General features: G+C 34.6%; 1 long non-coding RNA gene across 1 annotated transcript; it reads left to right on the top strand.

Annotated features, from left to right (window-relative positions):
* The first annotated feature begins 7,742 nt into the window (after positions 1 to 7,742).
* Positions 7,743 to 10,584, top strand: LOC131393002 (uncharacterized). Its single transcript, XR_009215825.1, has 3 exons — positions 7,743 to 7,779; positions 8,677 to 8,748; positions 9,613 to 10,584. It is a non-coding gene; the product is annotated as an uncharacterized LOC131393002 (long non-coding RNA).
* Positions 10,585 to 19,501: the final 8,917 nt, after the last annotated feature.

A 19,501-nucleotide genomic window follows, 5' to 3' on the forward strand; every position in this document is an offset into this window, starting at 1 on the left:
TGAAATAGTAATCAAAAACCTCCCAAAAAATAAAAGTCCAGGACCAGATGGCTTCTCCAGTGAATTTTACCAAACATTCAAAGAAGATTTAATACCCATCCTCCTCAAACTATTCCAAAAAATAGAGGAAGATGGAACACTTCCTGAATCATTCTATGAGGCCAACATCACCCTGATACCAAAACCAGACAAAGACAATACAAAGAAAGAAAATTACAGGCCAATATCGCTGATGAACATTGATGCAAAAATCCTCAACAAAATATTGGCAAACCAAATACAACAATATATTAAAAAGATCATACACCATGATCAAGTGGGATTTATACCAGAGACGCAGGGATGGTTCAACATCCGCAAATCAATCAACGTGATACATCACATCAACAAAACGAAGAATAAAAACCACATGATCGTCTCAATAGACGCAGAGAAGGCATTTGACAAGATACAACATCCATTTATGATAAAAACTCTCAATAAAATGGGAATAGAAGGAAAGTACCTCAACATAATAAAGGCCATATATGACAAACCCACAGCTAACATCATACTCAACGGGGAAAGACTGAAAGCCATTCCTCTGAGAACAGGAACGAGGCAGGGCTGCCCACTCTCACTACTCCTGTTCAACATAGTACTGGAGGTTTTGGCCAGAGCAATTAGGCAAGAAAAAGGAATAAAAGGAATCCAAATAGGTAACGAAGAAGTGAAACTCTCACTATTTGCAGATGACATGATTGTATATATAGAAAACCCTAAAGAATCTGTTGGAAAACTGTTAGAAACAATCAACAACTACAGCAAAGTTGCAGGGTACAAAATCAATCTACAAAAATCAGTTGCATTTCTATATGCTAATAATGAACTAACAGAAAGAGAGCTCAAAAAGATAATACCATTTACAATTGCATCAAAAAGAATAAAATACCTAGGAATAAATCTTACCAAGGAGGTGAAGGACCTATACAATGAGAACTACAAGACATTATTGAGGGAAATCTACGATGACATAAAGAAATGGAAAGATATCCCATGCACGTGGATTGGAAGAATAAACGTAGTTAAAATGTCTATATTACCTAAAGCAATCTACAGATTCAATGCAATCCCAATCAGAATCCCAATGACATTCTTCACAGAAATAGAAAAAAGAATACTAAAATTTATATGGGGCAACAAAAGACCCCGAATAGCTAAAGAAATCCTAAAGAAAAAGAACAAAGCAGGAGGCATCACAATTCCTGACTTCAAAACATACTACAAAGCAATAGTAATCAAAACAGCATGGTACTGGTACAAAAACAGACACACAGATCAATGGAACAGAATTGAAAGCCCAGAAATAAAACCACACATATACGGACAGCTAATTTTCGACAAAGGTGCTAAGGACATGCAATGGAGAAAGGAAAGTCTCTTCAATAAATGGTGTTGGGAAAACTGGACAGCCACATGCAAAACTGGATAGCCACATGGACCATGTGCTATCGCCATTCACAAAAATTAACTCAAAATGGATCAAAGACCTGAAGGTGAGACCTGAAACTATAAAACTCATAGAAGAAAATATAGGCAACACACTATTTGACATTGGGTTTAAAGGAATCTTTTCGGATGACATGCCTACCCAGACTAGGGAAACTAAAGAAAAAATAAACAAGTGGGACTTTATCAGACTAAAGAGCTTTTATAAGACAAATGAAACCAGAATCAAGATGAACAAACAACCAACCAGCTGGGAGAGAATATTTGCAAAACATACATCTGACAAGGGGTTGATCTCCATAATATATAAAGAACTCACACAATTGAACAACAAAAAAACAAACAACCCGATCAAAAAATGGGCAGAGGAAATGAACAGACACTTCTCCAAGGAAGATATACAGATGGCCAATAGGCACATGAAAAGATGCTCAACATCACTAATCATCAGGGAAATGCAAATCAAAACAACACTAAGATACCACCTCACGCCCGTTAGAATGGCTATAATCACCAAGACAAAAAACAACAAATGTTGGAGAGGATGTGGAGAAACAGGAACCCTCATACACAGCTGGTGGGAATGCAAATTGGTGCAGCCTCTATGGAAAACGGTATGGAGATTCCTCAAAGAATTAAAAATAGAGATGCCCTATGATCCAGCCATCCCACTACTGGGAATCTATCCAACGCACCTGAAATCAACAATCCAAAGAGGCTTATGCACCCCTATGTTCATTGCAGCATTATTCACCATAGCCAAGAAGTGGAAGCAACCTAAGTGTCCCTCGACTGACGATTGGATTAAGAAAATGTGGTATATATATACAATGGAATACTACTCAGCCATAAAAAAAGACAAAATCGTCCCATTTGCAACAACATGGATGGGCCTGGAGCGTATTATGTTAAGTGAAATAAGCCAGAAAGAGAAAGACAAACACTGTATGATCTCACTCATATGTGGAATATAAACCAACACATGGACAGAGAAAACTGGACTGTGGTTACCCGGGAAGTGGGGGTGGGGGGTGGGCACAAGGGGTGAAGGGAGTCATATATGGGGTGATGGACAAACAAAAATGTACAACCCAAAATTTCACAATGTTAGAAACCATTAAAATATCAATTAAAAAAAAAAAAAAAAGTATGGGTGATTTTATTCATTAACTTGAGGGTGGAAGAGGCATTTTAAATTAAGACTTAAAACCCAGAAACAGCAAAGCAAAAGTAAACTAAACAAAAAAATATAAATTTGATTATATTGAATTTAAAATTATTCATATATAAATATAAGTGAAGTCAAATGACAAACTGAAGAAATATTAAATATACATGATGTACAAGAGAGATTAACTTCCTTGCTTTATAGAGAGCTCCTCAAAGTATGAATATTTACAACCTAATTGAAAAAACAGAAAACATATGAATAGATAATTAACAGAAAGAAAATAAAAATGCCCAATAAACGTGAAAGAAACTACTTCAATCACATTTAAATAAACATAAATCAAAACAATAACATGTCATTTTTAGCAATCTAAGTTGAATTCTGTCCTCCCAGAAAAGATATGTTGAAGTCCTTACCTCCAGTACCTCAGAATGTGACCTTATTTGGAAATGGGGTTGTTGCACACGTAATTAGGTAAGATGAGGTCGCACTGGAGTAGAGTGATCTCTTAATCCAATATTACTGGTATCCTTATAAGAAAATGGCCATCTAAAGACAGGGAGACACAGAGAATGCCATATGACAATGAAGGCAAGACTGGAGTTATATAGCTGCAAGCCAAGGAATGCCAAAGACTGCCAGCAAAACACCAGAAGCTAGGTAGAGACAAAGAAGGATTCTCCTACAGGTTTCAGAGGGACCATGGCCCTGCTGACATCATGATTTTGGACTTGAAGTGTCCACAACTTTGAGACAATAAATTTCTGTTGTTTTAACAGAACATCCTGCTTATGGTACTTTGTTACATCAGACCTAGGAAAGTAATACACTATTTAACTGGAAAACGAAGTAATGATAACAACCAAGGCTGGTGAGTGTGTCAGCAGTTGCTCACTCTAGGTCTGTGTGTGGAGTACCTTTTGAAAGGGTAATATTGATCAAAATGTAGAATACATTAGACTTCCATTTACAGCCATGATTAGAATGAATAGGATTGTCCTTTCTTCATAAACAGATGGAAAACAGGACAAAAATAAACAATAGTTTCAGGCATTGGAAAACAGGTAGAGAAGGACTGTGATCCCTGAGAAAAGGGAAAGAAATGAGGTGAACTCTATAGTCATCCTGGATTTCTATTTGGAGGCATATTTAAGGCTTTAGTGCAGAGAGGGAAATCCCAAGTAGAGCACAATGGCCTTGCTAAATTGGGGAGACAGGTGTCAAGAGTTCAAGGATTCTGTGGAGGCTGAAGCTGTAGGAGAGGCAAGAGCAATGCAGTACACCAGAAACCTCCAGAATACCTGGATACTTTTACCTCACACCATACACAAAAATTAACTTGAAATCACTCATAGACCTATATGTGAAAGCTAAAACTATAAAAATTATGGGAGAAAATGTGTGTGGCCTTCAGATAGGCAAAGTTTCCTTAGGATATAGAAAGCATGAACCATAAAAACAAAACAAAACTGATAAATAGAATGTCATCAACATTAAAGACTTCGAATGTCATCAACATTAAAGACTTCTACTCTTGGAAGGATCCCATTAAGAAATGAAAAGACAACCCACAAACAGAAAATATATTCACAATACGTATATCTGATAAAAGACTATATACTCCCGAGTATATGAGTAACTCCTAAAATAATAATATCACCAAAAATACCTACTTAAAAATTGGTCAAAAGATTTTAACAGACACTTCATAAAAGAAAATATACTAATAGCTAATAAAGACATAGAAAGGTACTTATCATCAGGGACATACAAATTAAAACCACTACAATGGCTAAGATTAAAAAATTGACTCACTAAATGTTGCCATAGGTGTGGAGCAAGTGGAATTCCCACACCTTACTGGCAGTAATGTAAAATGCTACATTTACTTTGCAGGACAGTTTGGCAGTTTCTATAAGGTTAAACACACTTACCATATGACCTAGCAGTTCTGCTTGGTATTTAACCAAGAGAAATAAAAACATATCCACAAAAAAATTGTACAAGAATGTATGTAGCAGCTTTTCTTATAATAGTCCCAAACTAGAAACAACCATATGTTCATCAACACTTGAGTGAATACTTTATTGTACAGTTGTGTACAAGATAAATTAAAACATGTCCACACAAAGATTTGTACATGAATGATTTTGGCAGCTTTGTTTATAGTAGCCTCAAAATAGAAGCAATGCAAATGTCTGTCAGCAGGTGAATGGATATGCAAATTGCGGTGTACCCAGATAATGGAATACTACTCAGCTATAGAAAGTTGCAAGTATATATATACATACACGTATATATGTGTGTGTATATGTATATTTATCAAACTCATCAGACGGTGCACTTAAAATGGATGCTTTTTATTGTATGTAAATTATACCTTAATAAAGTTGATTTGAAAACAAAACAAAATCTGACATACATGAGAGCTATGCAGAACACCACCAGAAATTCTAAACATTCTAGTGGTAAAAATCTACAGATATTCTTAAAAAGTACACATCTTAATTGCTCATGGTAGGACTCTTTCCCCAAAATAACTGTAAATTCATCTACCATTGATGGCTCTGTCAGATAGTAGAGTACTATGCAGCTGTGAAAAAAGTGGTCTTTTCAAAGTATTTATTTAGTTTTCCGTAACACAAGGTTTTAGCCTTAATTTTTGCCCAACATAAAGAAGAAATTCAGTAGAGGCACAAAATAAAATAGCTTTCTAGCCTTAGCTATATACAGGCTGGAGACGAAGAGAAGGGAAGGGATATAAAAATGTTCATAATTCATTCATCCTATTCAAATGGTCTCACACAAATATTTTAATAACAATTATCTGAAATTTTAGTAATAATTGTTGAAAGATTTCGCTAATTTTTACTAGATTTGCTGTACTAAGTATATGAAGATATTCTTTTGGTTTGTTCAAATTGGGATGAAATCCACTAAGTTGAAACAGTAGCATCTGTTGCCTGGTATAGCAGAAAGAATTCTGGGCCAGCTATTAGAAGCGAGTTCCAGGGCCAGCTCTGTGACATTGATTATATGACATTGATTACATCTCTTTAGCAGAGATTTTGCCATTGCCTTGGAGATTCCTTTTTCTTCTAAAATGTTGTTAATGGACTTCCTCTCTCCCACCCAGTCTCTTCTCTCCTTCCTTCCACAAATATTTATTTTATACCTACCATTTCCTAGGCACTGCGCCTATAGTAAGGAACCAGAATGAAAGAATTCCTGAGCTCAGGGAGTTTATAGCCTAGTTGAAGGAGCCCAGACATTTAACAATTACATGCTGAAATAGTCATGATACCAGCTCAAGACAAGGTTGACATGAGGGAAGCCATATTGTAGAAAAGAAGCCCTATTGTAACTTTGAATGACCTCTGACAAACTAACCCAGCTGGATATGCACCCTTCAAGAGATCTAACTTCTCTGTAGATTTTATGACCCCTGCTTGTGCGTGTACCTCCCAGCTGCGATAAGATGATAACTTTGTTCTTTTGAGTTCCTTAGGAATGTGATGACTCCCGGAGAGAGAGTTTATGCTGATAGCCATCATCAGTGAAAACTGAAAGATCTGGTGTGGCGCTCTCAGTTTGTAACACCAGAGGGTCAACATTCCTAACCCTCTCCCCTATAACCCAATGGCCTATATAACTGCCGTAGGATTTTGTGCCCCCTTAAGATGGTTCTTTGAGATGTTAGTTGGCCATCTTCCCCCTTGCTAACAAGCTATAATAATAAGGTGTAAAAGCCTTTCTTTTCTACCATCTTGCCTCTTGATGATTGGCTTTTGTTTCTTGGTGAGCAGATAGTGCCTTTTGTGCAGTAACAGTCATATAATTTTAAATGTGATCACTGCTTCAAAGAAAGATTTCCATTGGTGGAGAGGGGCTTTTTTGATATTATTTTATGTTTTTATTTATATATACTTACTTGCATGTATTAAAGGGAAGTATTCAGTCTTTTTTAACTGTAATGAAAGAGATAGATTTAATTGGTAACGGGCCAAAATTTCTATAAAGAAAATAATATTTGTAATGCAGTCTAGTTAGGACTCTTTTAGGCTAACTTTAGGACTCTTTGAAATACATTTTTAGCAAAATTAGCTGTCCTTTTTCCTAAAAATTTTCTTTTGTACTATTCTAGAAAATAGGTTTAAGCTTATTTCAGTGCCATCTACTTTAAGAATTCAAATGTCGGCAATGAGCTGTTTTATTCATGAAGATGATGAGCTCAGAGGACTAGGTGAAATATACTGCTGCCCTAGATTTCTTCTGTTTTCTGTGACTTTTTTTTCTAAATTTTAGGCCAGCTGAAAACATTTTCTTTATATAGCTTTCGTAAAAAATTTAAACAATGCAGTAGTATGTAAAATTAGAAGGAAAACTTTTTCCCTTCAAACAATCCAACTTCCGCATAGAGTGTTTCCTTGAATTTTTTTTTTCTGCATAGACATACATAACATACCTATAAGTTTTTATTAACAGAAATGTGCTCATATGATATATATTGTTCTGTAATTTGCATATCTCCCTTAACAATATATAGTGGATATCTTTCTGCCTTGTTATACATAATTCTGTTCCAGTCTAATAGCTTTGTAATTTTCCACTACACTAATGTACTGTAATTTATTTAAGCAGTCAGATATTTGGTTATGTTGGATACTTGTGTTATTTCTAGCTTTTTATTATAGTTCTGCAATGAAATCCTTCTGCATCTGTCTTTCCTTTTTCTTTGTATCACTTATTAGAAGTTAAAAACTATACATATTCAGAATTTAGATAGATATTGCTAATTTGCCCTCCAAAAAGTTGTACTAACTTATACTCCTGTATATAAATGTGTATGTGCCCCTCCCCCTCCCTGCCTTCTGACCAGTGCTGCATATTACTAATATTTGCTAATCTCATAAGGGGGATTACATTACAGTTGCTTTCTTTTTTATTTATATGTTTATTAGTAATGTTAAAAATCTTTGTCAGTGTTTATAATTCATTTATACTTATTTTGTTCATGTCCTTTATTCATTAGTTGCTCATTTTTATTTATTATTTTGTAGATACTTATTATCGACATTCACATCAATACTCTCAATTATATGTTGTAGTAGTTTTTCCGGGTATGTCATTTGTTTTTTATGTTGTCTATGCCATCTTTTGTCATGTTGAAGTTTTAAATTTTTGTATAGTCAAGGCTTTTATGGCTTCTAAGGTTGGTGTCATGCATTGAAAGATTTTCCCAAATTAAGATTTAAACAGTGTTCTCACATGTTATTTTTACATATTTATAATGTTTTTTAAATATTCAAATCTTAAAGTTAACAGACATTTATTATAAATGTATGTTCTGAGATTAATTTCCAACTCTATTCCTAAATATACAAGCATTGTTACAAAAGTAATATCTACCAAGTAAGCTGTTCTTTCCTCATTGGTTGGAAATGCTTCATTTGCCATATACAAAATTTCCATATGCACATGAGTCTTTTACTTGACTATCATGTTTCATTAATCTGATTATCAGAGTCAGTAATATACTGTTTTAATAACCGAAGCTTTATCATAAATATTTATATCTGGTTGGATAAATGTATACTTCTTCATTTTGATAATTTCTTGTCTCTCTTCATTGACTTAAGTTTTTACATGGACTTAATCAACTTAGTTCCCTTTCTTCTAAAAAATCCTATTAGGACTTTTATTAAAATTTAATTCTATATATTGGTTTGAGGAAAATTGACATCTTTACAACAAGGAGATTTTCTCCTAGCAACAAGATATATTTCCATATTTAATGAGGACTTCTACATCCAGTGCTACAGTTTTAGTTTTTCTCAAGTAGGTATCACACATTCCCTGTTAAGTTTACTCCAAGGTATTCTGTAGCTTTGATGTTATTGTCATGCAATCTTTGTTAGAATTACACTGTCAATTAAAAATTCTTAAACTGCTGATTTTTGATACATTTAATTTATTTAATTGATTCTCACTCGATTTATTTTTGATTTTCTAAGTAGCTATCATCTCCAAGTAATGATAATTGGTTTCTTTTGTGGAGTGAGAAAATAGTGAAAAAGTTCCCTGCAAAGGTATGGACGCATTTTTCTTTTCATCTGTTCTGTGTAGAACTGTGTTATGTGGGGAGACTAACCCGTTGCTTCTCTGGCTGTGAGAACCATGTTAGGAACTTGCTGCAACTTGGTGCAAAATAGAGTCCTCACTGGTTGCAGCCTTAGTTCATTAGACAGACAAGCAGAGTACTACAAAAGCATGCTCTACTTCTAAATTACTCCCATTACCATGTGGCTTACCCCCAGGCCTATTCATGGTTCCAAACTCTGCTCTCTCTGAGGATAAGTTTTTTCTAGGGCTAGTACCAAAAATTGGTGCACTTTCTGCCCTGGACACTACATTCTTTTCCTGTCGAATTTTTGATTTCTTAATTCCTATTTCTTATCTCAGTGCTTTATTTTTTATTATTCTTACATAATATTTGATACACACAAAATTATATATATAATCTATGTGTAAATTGTGAAACAAAATAATAAAATGAACACCAGTGAATCTCCCTCCCACCTTAAGAACTGTACCCACGCTATTCCGAGTACCACTGAATCTACCAGTGTTTCTTTCCTATTGTTTCCTATTCCTGCCTCCCTCCCAGAGGTGAATTTTGTGTTTGCCAAGTCCTTTCTTTGAAAAAATAGTTTTATCAATATGATGCATACCAAGACAATATGTTATTTAGGTTTAGTTTTGAGCTGTCTAAAACATTTGACTACACACTGGCATCATGCTGTTTGTATCAGTTAGGGTGTGATCAGGGAAGCAGAATCCGTATAGGTGACATAGAATAAGGGATTTATCATAGGGACTAGCATGTAGGCAATTATGGAACCAATAAGGCAGTCTATGTAGGTCTTTTTTTTTTTTTTTTTTGCCTCTCTCAGCTCAAAGTCAGCCAGGCCTTAGTGGGACAGACCAAGGACAAACTGGAAACACATTGGTCTCTCATGGCCTCCAATCTTGATGATGCAGGTGACCTGATGGATAAGATGACTCTGCACCCTGGAGCTGAACCACACCTGGCTAGATGCAGAGACGCTGAAGGAGAAGATCTGGAGGGATGTGGCGGAGCTGCAGGCCTGGCTGCTGTCCTTTGCCGAGATCAATGACAATGTGTGTGAGCCGCAACTGCACATGAATGATACCCACCTTCTGGGAGTTAAAAATGTCACCTTCCCGATCTCAGATAAATTTCTCGTGTAGCAACCTTAATTTGGGGACACGTAGTTTCAAATTAGTGAAATTGACACAATGAAAAAGCATCCACTCTTTATAGATTTCTGTGACTTTTTTCTCTCAATATTTACTTTGTAAGCTGTTTTGTGTAGCTGTATATCCTTAACTTTCATTCGTATATAATAATTCATTATGGGAAAAATCCAAAATTTATTTATCCATTCTCTCATTTATGGACGTTTCACTTGTTTCAAGTTATAATTGTTATCACAAAGAGTGCTGCTGTAGACATTCTTGTCTGTTTCTCCTGATGTAATTATAAAGGCATTTCTCCATGGTTTAGAAATAGGAGAATGTAGGATATATAAATTTTCAGCTTTATAAAATAATTCCAAATTGTTTGTCAGGGTGGTTTTACCAAATTTGTACTCCTGTCCGTGCTATATAGAGTTTTACTTGAAGCACGTGCTTGCCAACACTTGGCATTCTCTTACTTGTTAATATTTTCTAGTCTGATGAGAGTAGAATGATAGATCTTTGTGATATTTATTTGCATTTTTCTGATTGTTAATGAGATTGAATATCTTTTCATATGTTTATTCTCCATTTCTTTTTTATCTTCTGGAAATTCCTGTTCATTTAGTTTCACCCATTTTTTTCTAATATGTTTTCTTTTCCTTTCTAATTTGTACCAGTTCTTTATATATTTTGAATACTAATATTTTGCATGTTATATGTATTGCAAATATCTCTATGGCTTATTTTTCTAATATCTTTATAATGTCTTTTAATGTCATATATTTTAATTATATAATGTGGTCAATTTTATCAATCTTTTCTGATTAGTACCTTTTTTATCTTGTTTAAAAATGCCTAACCTACTCCAAGATCATTAATATATCCTCCTATATTATCTTCTGTTAGCTTTGAGATTGGGTCTTTAATCAATCTGGAATTTATTTGTGTGTGGTTTGTGGTGAGGATCCTATACCAGTTTTTTCCATATGTATAACTATTAGCCCAATATTATTTATTGAAGAGTCCATAATTTCTGTAATGTTTTATGTGGCCATTTCTATCATATATCACGTTTCAATATGCATAAGTCTGTTTCTGAGCTGTCTATTCTGTTTTGCCAGTCAATTGATCTAATACTCTTTTTTTTATTTTTTTATTATTATTTTTTTAATACTCTTTTTATTATTATAGTTTTATAATACATCACGCTATTTATCAGGGCAAATACCTTCACTTTATTCCTTTTCTTCAGGAGTGTGTTAGCTATTTTTATTCCCTTTATTCTTTATATAAGTATTAGAAAAAAAACTATCCAGCTTCCAGTTTTGTATCTAAGGAGCTCAGAAATCTCCACTTTGTCCTAAAAACAAGGAAAAACCTGAACAGATGGAAAATCAACAACTCTTCTAGGATCCATAGAGAGATGAGAACACAGGGCAAACTGCTGCCCTCAAGATTAGAGAGACAGACGGGTGAATATGGGGAGTTATGGCTTACCAGAGCAGAGACCCAGGAGTGGAAATTGCTGTGGGAACCAGTCCCTGGGTAGGAAACTTGAAATGTAATTGACAGATTGTTGGAGGCTCAGGTTCAAATGTCAGAGGAAAAATCCCTCAGGCTCCTGCACGGGGAGGGGAAACGGAACTATTTTAAAATACTTCAGAGTCGTTCTTCTTAATAACAGAAGAACAGATTCTGTTCTTAACAAGGCCTGCCCTCAGGAAAAACTAGTTAACTGGTCCCCAACTTGCCTGGGGGAAGGGAAATACCCAACTCCATCAGTTCTTTCCCTGTGGGAGAAGGGAAATACGCTGATCACCATCTGTAAAATGGCCTATTCCTAGCAGTTCCTTTTACCAGGTACATCAGGTCCAGCTATCAAGAAAAAATTACAAGGCATATCAAAAGGCAAAAAACATAATTTGAAACAATAGAGCAAGCATCACAACCAGACATGCCAGAGATGTTGAAATTATCAGACTGGAAATTTAAAACAACTATGATTAATATGCTAAGGGCTCTAATGGGTAAAGTAGACAGCCTGCAAGAACAGATGAGCAATATAAGCAGAGAGATAGAAGTCCTAAGAAAGAACCAAAAAGAAATGCTAGCGATCAAAAACACTGTAACAGAAATGAAGGATGCCTTTAATGGGCTTATTAGTATTCTGGACACAGCTGAGGAAAGAATCCTGAGCTTGAGGATAGCTCAATAAAAACATCTCAAACTGAAAAGCAAACAGAACAAAGGCTGGAAAAAAAAAAAAAACAGACCAGAATATCCAAAGACTCTGGGACAATTACAGAAGGTGCAACATATGTATAACTGGAATATCAGAAGGAAGAGAAAGAGAGAAAGGAACAGAAGAAATATTTCAAAAAATAATGACTGAGAATGTCTCCAAATTAGTGTTAGATACCAAAACACAGATCCAGGAAACTCAGAGAACCCCAAACAGGATAAATGCCAAGAAAAGAATACCAAAACAAAACTACACCTAGGCATATCATTTTCAAACTGCAGAATATCAGAGATAAAGAAAATACTTGAAAGAAGCTGAAGGAAAAAAACACCTTATCTATAGAGGAATAAAGATAAGAATTACATCTGACTTATCCTCAGAAACAATGCTAGCAAGAAGAGAGTGGAGTGAAGTATTTAAAGTGTTGAGAGAAAAATATCATTAACTTAGAATTCTGTATCCTACAAAATTATCCTTCAAAAATGAAGGACAAATAAAGACTTCCTCAGACAAATAAATATTAAGGAATTTGTTGCCTATAGACTTGCTTGCAAGAAATGTTAAATGAACTTCTTTAGAGAGAAAGAAAATAATATAGGTCAGAAATTGAGATATACATAAAGAAAGGAAGAACATCAAGAAGAAATAAGTGAAGGTAAAATAACAATTTAATTTTTCTTATTCTTAATTGATCTAACAAATAACAATTTGTTCAAAATAATAGTAGTAACAGTGTATTTGATTGTGTATGCTTATGTATATGTCATATCTATGCTTACGTACACTTATTTATAAGTGAAATGAATGATAGCAATGACACAAGAGATAGGAGGAAGGAATCGGGACTATTTTGCTATTATAAGGTACTCACACTACCTGTAAAGTGGTATAGTGCTATTTGAAAGTAAATTTAGATTCGTTGTAAACGTATATTGCAAACTGTAGGAAACCACTAAAAAAAGTAAAGAAAGAAGTATAACTGATATGGAAAGGCAGAGGAGAAAATGGACTCATAAAATGCTCAATTAAAACTACAAAAGGCATAAAAAGAATAGAAAACAAAAATAAGAACAAAGAAAAGGAGTGACAAATAGAAAATAGTAACAAATATTGCAAATATTGATCCAACTATATCAGTAGTCACTTTGAACAGCAATGGTCTAAATGCACCAATAAAAGGCAGAGATTACCAGAGTGAAAACAAAACCCAACAATATGTTGTCTATAAGAAACCCTTTTTAAATATAAAGTCATATATAGGTTAACAGTAAATGGATGGAGAAAAATATACCATTCTAACACTAATGAATAGAAAGTAAGGATAGCTATATTAATTTCATACGGAGAAAACTTTAAAGCAATGAAAGTTAGAGATAAAGAAGAGCATTAAATAATGATAAAGGAGTCAGTTCTTGAAGAAGATATAAGAATCCTCAACATACTTGTGCCCAAGAACAGAGTGTCAAAATGCATGGGGCAAAAACTACCTCTATCAGAAATAGATAAACAGCAGGCAGGAAATTAGTAAGGACATGGTTGAACTCAACAATACCATCAGTCAACTGGATATAATTGACATCAATAGACTACTTCATCAAACAACATCAGATTACACATTCTTTGCAAGCACACGTGGAACATTCACCAAGATCAACTGCATTCTGGGCCATAAAACACACCTTAACAAATTTAAAAGAATAGAAATCATACAATATCGGCTCTCAGACCAGAATGGAATTAAATAAGAAATCAATGACAGAAAGATAACTGGAAAATCCCAAAATATGTGGAGATTAAACAACACACTTCTAAATAATACATGGATCAAAGAAGAAATCTCAAGAGAAATTTAAAAAATATTTTGAACTAAATGAAAATGAAAACACAGGTTATCAAAATTTGTGAGATGCAGCAAAAATAGATGCAGCGAAAATGCAGTGCTTAGTAGAAAATTTATAACATTGAAGGCATGCATTGGAAACAAAGATCTGAAATAAAAAAATCTATTTCTACCATAGGAAACTAGAAAAAGAAGAGCAAATTAAATCCCAAGTATACAGAAGGAAAAAAATAAGAAGAATTAGAGCAGAAATCAATGAAATTGCAAACAGGAAATTGACAGTGAAAAGAAATGAAACCAAAGCTGGTTCTTTGAAAATCAATAAGCCTCTAGCTAGGCTAATTAAGAAAAAAAAGAGAGGTCACAAACTACTAATATCAGAAATGAAAGAGGTAACATCACTGCAGATCTAATGGACATTAAAAGGAGAATAAAAGAATACTATGAATAATTCTATGCCCACAAATTTTATAAGTTACATGAAATGGGCCAATTTCTTGAAAGACACAATCTACCAAAACTCACACAAGAAGAAATAGACAGTCTGAATAGATCTATAATTATTAAAGCAATTGAATCAATAATTGATAACTTTCCAGAACAGAAAACAACAGGCCCAGATAGATTCACTGGTGAATTCTGCCAAATGTTTAAGGAAGAAATTATGCCAGTTCTCTACAATTTCTTTCAGAGTATACAAGCAGAGGGAATACTTCCTAACTCATTCTGTGAGACCAATCTTATCCGAATACCAAAACCAAACACATTACAAGAAAAGAAAACTATAGACCAATATATCTTATGAACATGGATGCAAAAATCCTCAGCAAAATATTGTCAAATCAAATCCAATAAGATATAAAAAGAATTATACACCACAACCAAGTGGGATTTATCCCAGGTATGCAAGGCTAGTGTAACATTTGAAAATGGATTAATGTAATTGATCACATCTACAGTCTAAAAAAGAAAACCACATGATCATATCAATAGATACAGAAAAAGCATTCGACAGAATTCAAAACCCATTCATGATAAAAACTCTCAGTAAACTAGGAATAGAAGGAAACTTCATCAACTTAATGAAGAATACTTACAAAATACCTCAAGCTAGTACCATAGTTAAGAGTGAGAAACTCGAATCTTTCCTACTAAGATCAGGGACAAGGCAAGGATGTCCCTTCTCATCACTCATTTTCAACATTCTACTGGAAGTTCTAGCAAATGCAACAAAAGAACAGGAAATAAAAATTATACAGATTGGAAAGTGAGAAATAAAACTGTCTTTTTTATAGATGACATGATTGTCTCTGTATAAAATCCAAAAGAATTAAGAAAAAAAACTTCTGGAACTAATAACTGATTATAGCAAGTTTGCAGGATTCAAGGTTAATATACAGAAGTCAACTGCTTGCCTATATACCTGCAGTGAACAAATGGAATTTGAAATTAAAAGCAATACTATTTACCTTAGCACCCAAAATAGGAAATACTTAGATAATAAATCTAACAAAATACGTACAAGATTTATATGAAGAAAACTACAGAACTCTGATGAATGAAATCAAAGAACTAAATAAATAGAGATATTCTACATTCATGAATAAGAAGACTCAGTATTGTAAAGATATCAGTTCTTCCCAACTTGATCTATTGATTCAAGGAAATCCTAATCAAAGTCCCAGAAAGTCATTTTGTGAATATCAACAAACTGATTCTGAAGTTTATATGGGGAGGCAAAGGACCCAGAATAACCAACATGAGGTTGAAGGAGAAGAACAAAGTTGGAGAACTGAAGCTACCTGAGTTCAAGACTTGCTATAAAGCTGCAGTAAGGAAGATAGTTGTGTTATTGGTGATAAAATAGAGAAATAAATCAATGGAACAGAATGGATAGCTCAGAAATAGACCCAAATAAATATAATCAACTGATTTTTTTCAAAGGAGCAAAGTCAATACAATGGAGAAAAGATAGTCTTTTCAGCAAATGGTGCTGGAACAACTGGACATCAACGTGCAAAAAAAATTGAATATAGACATAGATCTTACATCTTCTTTATTTTTTTTTAGTGAGGAAGATGCGCCCTGAGCTAACATCCATGGCCAATCTTCCTCTTTTTTTTTGTATGTGAGCTGCTGCTGTGGCCACTGACAGACAAGTGGTGTAGGTCCATGCCCAGGAACTGAACCTGGGCTGCCGAAATGGAGCACACCAAATGTAACCACTAGGCCAGTGGGGCTGGCTCTAGACCTTACATCTTTCACAAAAATTAACTCCAAATGGATCATAATGCTGAATGTAAAACAGAAAACTATAAAACTCGTAGAAGATAACATAGGAAGAAACCTAGATGACCTTGGGTATGGTGATGACTTTTTAGATACAACACCAAAGTCATGATCCATGAAAGAAATAATTGCTAAGTTGGACTTCATTAAAATTAAAAACTTATGTTCTGCATAAACAATGTCAAGAGAATGAAAAGACAAGCCACAGATTAGGAGAAAATATTTGCAAAAGTTACATATGATAAAAAACTGTTATCCAAATTATACAAAGGATTCTTAAAACTCAGCAATAAGAAAACAAACGACTAGATTAAAATATGGGCCAAAGACCTTAACAGACACTTCAACAAAGAAGATATACAGATGCCAAATAACGATGCCATATGAGAAGATGCTCTACATTATATATGATCAGGGAAATGCGCATTAATCAACCATGAGATACCATTATACAATTAGAATGGCCAAAATCCAGAACACTGACAAGACTAAATGCTGGTGATGATGAGGAACAATAGAAGCTCTCATTCATTGCTAGTGGGAATACAAAATGGCACACTTTGGAAGACAGTTTGGTGGTTTCTAGCAAAACTAAACATAATCTTACCATACGATTCAGTAATCCTGCTCCTTGATATTTACCTAAAGGGGTTGAAAACTTATGTCCACACAGAAACCTTCACATGGATGTTGTAGCAGCTTTATTGATAATTGATCAAATGTGGAAGCAACCGAGATGTCCTTTAGTAGGTGAATGTATAAATAAACTGGTACAGCCAGATAATGGAGTGCTATAAAGAAAGGAGCTATCAAGCCATGAGAAGGCCTGGAGGAAGCTTAAATGCATATTACTGAGTGAAAACAGTCAATCTGAAAAGACTATATGCTATATGATTCCAACTATATGACATTCTGAAAAAGACAAAACTAAGGGGATGGTAAAAAGATCAATGGTTGTCAAGTGTTGCAATGGAGGGGAGGGATAAATAGGCAGAGCACATAGGATTTTTATGGCAGTGGAAATACTCTGTATGATACTATAATGACCAGTACATGTCATTATACATTTATCCAAACTTATAGAATGTACAACACCAAGCGTGAACCCTAAGGTAAACTATGGACTTTGGGTGATAATGATGTGTCAGTGTAGGTTCATCAGTTTTAACAAATGTACCACTCTGGTGGGAGATGTTGATAATGGAGGAAGCTATGCATGTGTGGGGCAGGGGAATTTGGGAAATCACTGTACCTTCCCCTCAATTTTGCTGTGAACCTAAAACTACTCTAAAACAATAAAGTCGTTATTAAAAAATTTATGACGTGATCCACTTTGATCAGGACACTCAGTCTGGGACCACATTAGTCCTGTCGAAGGCCCCTGGCTAAATCCCTAAGTCTCAGGTTCATCTCTGTCTTGCTGGCCCAGGATTTGGAGTGATGATCTTGGCATTCGCCTTCAGGGCATCTCTGCCTCCTGAGGATTCTTTTTTGGCTTTCCCTTTGAGTTTCAGAAAATTTTTTTTATATTTTAGTCCCTTAAAAGATTTTTCTCAAATTTTCAGGAGCTCAGCATGCAATAACAACAATGTTTTATCGGAGCTCTTTTTCCCCTCAGTGAGAGGACTCTTTAACGTATCTAATATACAATTCTTCTGGAAGTACAAATCCTCCAGATTTCTTATGTTGCAACCTTAAAACTCTGAGCCAAAAATGTCATATTTTGAATTGACTGATGACCTCTGAAACGGCAATTTTTACTTGCGAGTTAGGGTCAGTGAAAGTGACCAAACACCTTAACTTCTGCCATTAAAATCAATTGACCCAGACCCATGTCCTCTTTTTTTATTGTATATTACCAAAGTTGGAAAGAACTAGATATCTAGATAGCTAACAACCCTTAATCTTCTTTCTTTCTTATTTAAAAACTATAAACCAGAGATTATTTGCTCTCCAAAGAGGGATATACTAATCAATAATTGTGAAAAGCCATGCCAAAATGAAAATGAGAGAGAGAGTCAAGAAAATCTCAATGTCAATAATTTATTTTAAGAACTTTAAAAAACAGGCCAGAATGTAGATATGCCTGAATGGTATCCCCAAAACTAAGTATCTGAAACAAACAAACAAAACTGGAAGATTATTATGTTACCTATTATTCAATATCAGGCTTCATTATGACTCTAGGATACTTCAAATTAATTTTAAAATTATGAATTGGATATCTGCCACTTGAGTTCTTAGCCAGACCTTGCTATCAATGCTCATGCTTTCCTTGATCCTTGCAGTAGTAGTCCACTAACATTTTGGCATGCTATAATTTGGACATACTTTGAAGTTGCCTTTAACTTTGACATTTAGCTTTATGAGGATGAAGCAGAGACAGAAATCATTTCAATATTTCCAGCAGTGTCCTCACCAGAGTGTCTGGGTAGGATCATGCTAAGAGCACAAGCTTTGGAGCCGACAGACCTGACTTCACATCCCAATACACAATCCGGGGGAAGTTCTTCCAGATCCTGTGAGCCTCAGACATTCCAGCTGCAAAAATGGAGATCACAATCCCTTCCTTGCAGGGCTATTATGAAAATGAAGTAAGATGATATGTTTTTTAAAAGCTTGACAAATAATAGGCATTCATTAATGTTAGCATATATTCCCTATTATAATTATTAGTATATACTTACTAGAGTCTTGTATAACTCAGGACAAATTTACTTTTTTCCTAAAGAGGATTAGATAATAAAAGGAGAATGATAATTATTCCTTTCTCTTAAGCAATATTTATCCTTCAGTAAGGGAGTGAAGCAAGGGAGGTTGAAGGAGGTGGGCATGGGGATCTCATTTCTAGGTTGGTCATCAATATGAATCAAATTTATTGCTTTCTTCCTCATTTATTATTGGCATAGACAGCAAGTAAATAATTTAATCATCATATAGAATGTATGAAGTTATATATGAACTGCTTTCCCTGTAGCCGAAGTTTGAATCCAAATATTATTAGCAAAGTAACTCAAGTGAAGCCAATCTATTTTAGACCACTTATGGTGAAGGTTGCTGCCAAACTAATCTTCCCTAAACAGTGAATTTATCAAGTCACTCTCTCTGAATTTATCAAAACTCATCTTTCTTATGTCCTGATGCATCAAGTCTAAACTTTCTGCCAAGCTTTCAAGAATCTTCCTACGCTAGCCCCACCATTTCAAGC

The sequence above is a fragment of the Diceros bicornis genome, chromosome 27, assembly GCF_020826845.1.
Source record: "Diceros bicornis minor isolate mBicDic1 chromosome 27, mDicBic1.mat.cur, whole genome shotgun sequence".
Taxonomy (NCBI): domain Eukaryota; kingdom Metazoa; phylum Chordata; class Mammalia; order Perissodactyla; family Rhinocerotidae; genus Diceros; species Diceros bicornis.